The following is a 6,000-nucleotide window of genomic DNA, read 5'->3' on the forward strand; positions in this document are numbered from 1 at the left end:
ATCTCCGACCTTCGACGTGATCTATCCAGCTCTCAAGAGGATGACCGGATCCTTCATACTGAGCTGATAGAGATGTTATGCTCCTTGGGGTCAGGACAACCCTCCTCATCATCCTGATAGACTAGATCACTACTGTCTATGTGTACTTTATTTTGACTATTATTTTTTTATATTGACTTATTTCATCTCAGATATTGACTTGTCTTGTTCTGATTAATATACTAGGATTCTTAAATTACAGAAATTGTTTTAAAAAATGTCTTTCTTAAATTCTAGGATAAAACTTTTATGTTTTCAAAAATTTCCATTTTTAGAATTTTCGAAAATCAGCTTTAGCCTTAGAATAGATCAATCCCTTAGAAAGCATACTCCTATAGATTTAAGGTTTGAGCATCTCACAAATACATTAGGGCTAACTTGGTTGTGTATTTCTGAACTTAGAAAGGGGTGAGATGTATAGGCAGATTACTTAGACTTAAGATGCTTATTTCAGTGCATCAACATAAGTCTGGGCGTTAAATACAAACCACACATCAATCATGTTAAGTTATTCAATTTAGTCAAACACTAACTGATTACACTTAATTTAATCTGACTAACCAAGTGAAAGTTGCTATCCTCTGATAGTTAGCAAGTAACTAATCGGTTAGATAATTATTTTTTTTATGTCAGGTTCAGGGGGAGAATTAATTAAACTTATTTTCATATTTAGTACCAAAATTATTTTCTCCGCCTTGAAAATATTTTTGAAAAGTATTTCCTTAAAATATTTTTTTTAAAATTTGACCTTATAAACTTATTTTTGCAAATCTAAATCTATTTTTGAAAATTAGTTTTATAAAACTAAGTCTTTGAAAATTGGATTTTATAAAAGTTGACTTTTATATAAACTTTATATATAAACTTAGTTTTGGAAATTAGATTTGTAACTTGGATTTTATAAACTTGACTTTATTAATCTTACTTTTGTAAAGTAGGTATATTTGAAAATTAGCCTTTATAAAATTTATGTTTGAATTCCTTTTTCAAAAAGCTAGTAGATAAAGTTTAAATTTTACAAAATTAGTAAGTTATTTTTCTAAATTAGCTATTTTTTCAAACTTAGATGTTTTTGAAAAAGTAAAAGATAATATTTAAAGCAAATTTTCTATGTTTTCTACTTTAAACTCCCCCAAGTCAATCTGACTTTAGTTCGGATTCTCAATTGCAGTTTTTCTTTCACTTATCTATTCTATATTCTTTTTTGATGAATGGTAAAGGGGGAGGGTTAAGTGGTTTAAGTTAGTTAACAAACAAAATATAAAATATCAAAACCTAAATCCTAACCTAAAAACCATCTTAATTGATTGCTTACTTTTTGCATATGTTTTCACTAACTTAACCCAGGTTGTCATTGCATCAAAAAAGGGAGATTGTTGGTGCAGTTAGCACTAACGGTCTAACCTAAATTTTTGATGAATGACAAAGTAGGTTAAATTAGTTTAATTATGATCTAACACTTTAACTAAGTGTGTAGGAGAAGCCTAGACTAGTCGACGGGCTGACCGGATGTCTGGCATGAAGTCCAGCTAGGTTAACGGGTCGACCTGATAGCTGGCACGAAGCTCAGACTGGTCGACGGGCTGACCGGATGTTTGGCACAAAGTCCAACTAGGTCAACGGGCTGACCTGATAGTTGGCACGAAGTTCAGACGGGTTGATGGACTGACCGGGCATCTGGTAGGTAAGTTAAGGTAAGTTACTGGAGGAGAGTGACTATGAAGATGTGTTCTCAGTTAGGGAACTTAGGCGTCGATCCAACTTAGATCTATTTCGGAAATCTAAGTTGAGATTGTGACTATATTCCAATCTCGGGGAGATGGAATCTAATTACTATTATTTTTCTATTGTGCTAACTTCTGTTTTGCAGGGTAGTTTAAACTATTATTTTGCCTCGGACTAACTCTTTCTTGTAGGAGAAGGACTTTCTGGAGAAAGGTGGTTTGGGCGCCCGGAAGGGATCCGAGCGCCCGAAGTTGGTCGGGGCACCCGGAACTGGTCCGGGCGCCCAGAAGGTAGATTCTATCCCCGACAGCTTAGAGCGTGCTGATTGGTCCGACGACGTCACGGTCCAGGCGCCCGGAAGGGATCCGGGCGTTTGGAGCCTCCTATATAAGGAGGGTGAGTCCTGAAGCAAAGAACAACAACGATATATGCTCAACTGCGTTGTGCCCCTACGACGATGCGAAGTTTCTCCGACAATGTGTTGATTTTTCTTTCCTTTATTGATGTCAGTATTTCCTTTTTTAAAAGTTCTTGTACTTTCATTTGTAATATTTTTACGAACTATTAGTGATTGCCCAACAAAAGCACTCAACGAGTGCGGACCTTGGAGTAGGAGTCAACCAAGGCTCCGAACCAAGTAAATCGATTCTTGTTAGCATTGTTCTCTTTCTTTTCCCTACGTACTTGCTACGATAATTTTTTGATCGATATTCACCCCCCCTCTATCGACTTTCACGATCCAACACATGCAACCTCTCTTTTGTTTCCTCTCTTATCTTCTCTTTCCTTTCTCTTTTGCATGCATCCATGCATAATGTGGATCTGATATGTAAATCATATTAGGCCAACAACGTTTAGGGTTTAGTTAATTTTTTTATAACATTTTAACACTTTCAGAGAAGTCGAAATAATTAATGGAGGGCACCATTGGACTAATTGTAGCTTGAGAAATCCACGGAACTTGAAATGATTACAATATAATGTTTCTAGATCAATCAGTGGGGTTTGATGGAAATCCACTGATGTACCTAGATAGATCCGATTGGACTCATTTCAGATCTTGTAGATTTCTGAGATTATAAGGAGTCCAACGATACCATCCATTGTTTATTTCAACTTCTCCAAAGGTGTTAAAATATTATCAAAAAATCAACCCAAAGTGGGTCTGATATGAACCGTGAGCTTGATATGATTGTATCATGCCCATGTTGGATCTGAAATGGTTCCATATCAGACCTTATTAGGTAAAAGAAGCGGGTTAGGTCTGGGTCCTTCAATCCATAAACACGTTCATTCCATCTCTAACTGGAACCAACCAACCACTCGATTGATCTCATCTATCCCCATTAGAAATATGTTGGAGTTCATTTAAAAGAATTGGTTTTGCTTTTTATGTCATATTAGCTTACACTTGACCTCCGCATCTTTCCTTTCCTTTATTTGTTTTTGAATTTAGTATAGAATCAAACTTTCTAAATTTATACTAACCTTTCCTTAAGTAATCTTACAATGAATTAGAGTTTTTCCCATTGTAAATGAGTACAGGTTCATCAACGAATTCCATTGAACCTGATATGATTCTATATCAGGCTCACATGAGGTTGATTCTTCTAATAATATTTTAACACCACTGGAGAAATCGAAATAAGCAATGGAGGGTATCGTTGGACTCCTTGCGACCTCAGAAATTTACAGGACTTGAAATAGATTCAATTGGACCTATCTAGGTCCATCAGTAGATTACCTAGACAGATCCAATTGGATCTATTTCAGGTCTTGTGGATTTCTGTGGTTGCAAGGAGTTCAATGGTGTTCTCCATTGCTTATTTCGGCTTCTCTAGAGGTGTTAAAATATTATCAAAAAAATAAACCCAACGTGGGCTTAATATGGTTCCATATCAGGCCCAATGTGAGCCTGATATAGAACCATATCAGGCGCAATGTGGGCCTGATATAAAACCATATCAGGTCCTATTTGTTGGTGCAGGAAGCATCCGACGATCGAACTCAAGTTTTGATAATGGCAAAGGGATCCAAAGTTAAGTTTAATTGTTATCTAATGTGTATGTTTGAGTGTTTCAGGAAAGTCCTAGCTGCGGTTAGGCAAATGGAAAACCCTAGGGGTGGTAACCCTAGGTCATAGGGGGTGTAACCCTATGCGGAAAGTCTTGGCGGGTCGAAGCTTCAGGCAAAAATCCTAGGGGGCGGTAACCCTAGGTTAAAATCTTGGTATCACGAACCATGTAGAAGTCTGAGTGGGTCGAGGATCAGACATCCAGCATGAAGACCGGAAGCATCGGACGCAGAGCAAAAGTCCGGTCGGTCTGGAGGACTGAACTGGCAAAAGGTAAATCTCTTGAGTGGAGTAGGTGAGGACGCGTTCCTAGTAGAGGGAACAGTAAGCGTCGGGTCGACCTAGGGTTTTCGGTTGGAGATCCGAAGTCAGACTCGGACAGTCCGTTGACTATCGATATTTCAGTTACTATGTCTATTATGTGCTAACTTTGTTTTGCAGGGTATGTGTTTGGGACTAACACATTTTTGCAGGAACAAAGGAGCAACTTACACCTCAGATGAACAGTACCCGAGACGCCTCCATGGAGCTTCGAGGCACCTCCATGGAGCTTGGAGGCACCTCAGGTACAAGGCGGAAGCTGGCTGCGAAGTGGAGCTGGAGGCGCCTCCATGGGACTTGGAGGCGCCTTGGATCGCTACTTGGAGGCACCTTGGAGTGGCGTTGAAGGCGCCTCCAAGCGGATAAGAGGCAGCGATCTGGAGCTCATCTCAGCGTTTTATCCGGGATAAGAATTGGGTTTGAGGCGCCTTAAGCTAGCATTGGAGGCGCCTTAAACGTCCAATAAAAGGACATCTCGAGCAATGACCGAGGACATCAATTCAAAGCTTCCCTTCTCCTGTGTTCTGCTCAAGAATTGCTTCGGAAGTGCTGTAGCGACATCTCGACGACCTGGAGCTTCAGTTTCGATTTTGTTGTTGTCGGTATAAAGTTTATTTCAGTTCATAATTGTATTTAATTTGTAATACTCTTCGAGATTATAGTTGTTGCCCAACGTAAACGTTCAATGAGCGTGGGCCTTGGAGTAGGAGTCGTCACAGGCTCCAAACCAAGTAAACAGCTTGTGTTTGTGTGTGTTGCTTGTTTTTATTATTTCCGCTGCGTTATTCGATTGTTTTCCGATTCCGAAACGAGTGAAAGCCACGAGCGCTATTCACCCCCTCTCTAGCGCTTCTCGATCCAACACTATTAGGTAAAAGAAGCGGGTTAGGTCTAGGGTCCTTCAACCTATAAATACGTTCATTCCATCTCCAACTGAAACCAACCAACCACTCGATCGATCTCATCTATCCCCATTACAAAGTCGTTGGAGTTCATTTAAGAGAAATTCGTTTTGTTTTTCGTATCATATTAACTTACACTTGACCCCCACATCTTCCCTTTATTTATTTTCAAATTTCATGTAGAAGCAAACTCTCCAAATTTGTACCAGCCTTTCCTTAAGTAATCTTACAACGAACATGAGTTTTCCATTATAAATAAGTATAGAGCAATCAACGAATTTAGTTGGGATTGATTCTTCTGATAATATTTTAACATAATTGGAAAAGTCGAAATAAGTAATGGAAGACACCGTTAGACTCCTTGCGACCTCAAAAATTCACATGATCTGAAATGGGTCAAATCAGATCTGTCTAGATCCATCAGTAGATTTTGTCCAAAACTCATTTCAGGTCCTATGGATTTCTGAGATCGCAAGGAGTCCAACGATGTCCTCCATTGCTTATTTCGACATCTCCAATGTTGTTAAAATATTATCAGAAGAATCATCCCAATGTAGGCCTGATATGGAGCTATATCAGGCCCAATAGAATTCGTTGATTGCTCCGTACTCATTTACAATGGAAAAACTCTTATTCGTTGTGAGATCACTTAAGGAAAGGTTGGTATAAATTTGGAAAGTTTGCTTTTACATGAAATTCGAAAACAAATAAAGGAAAGGGAAGATGCGGGGGTCAAAGTATAAGCTACTATGACACGAAAAGCATAATCAATTTCTCTTAAATGAACTCCAATGGCTTTCTAACGGAGATAGATGAGATTGGTCGAGTGGTTGGTTATTTTTAGTTAGAGATGTAATGAACGTGTTTATGGATTGAAGGACCCTAAACCTAACCCGTTTCTTTTACCTAATAGGACCTAAAATGAGTTCAATTAAACCT

This window comes from Zingiber officinale, chromosome 1A (genome assembly GCF_018446385.1).
Source record: "Zingiber officinale cultivar Zhangliang chromosome 1A, Zo_v1.1, whole genome shotgun sequence".
NCBI classification, from domain to species: Eukaryota; Viridiplantae; Streptophyta; class Magnoliopsida; order Zingiberales; family Zingiberaceae; genus Zingiber; species Zingiber officinale.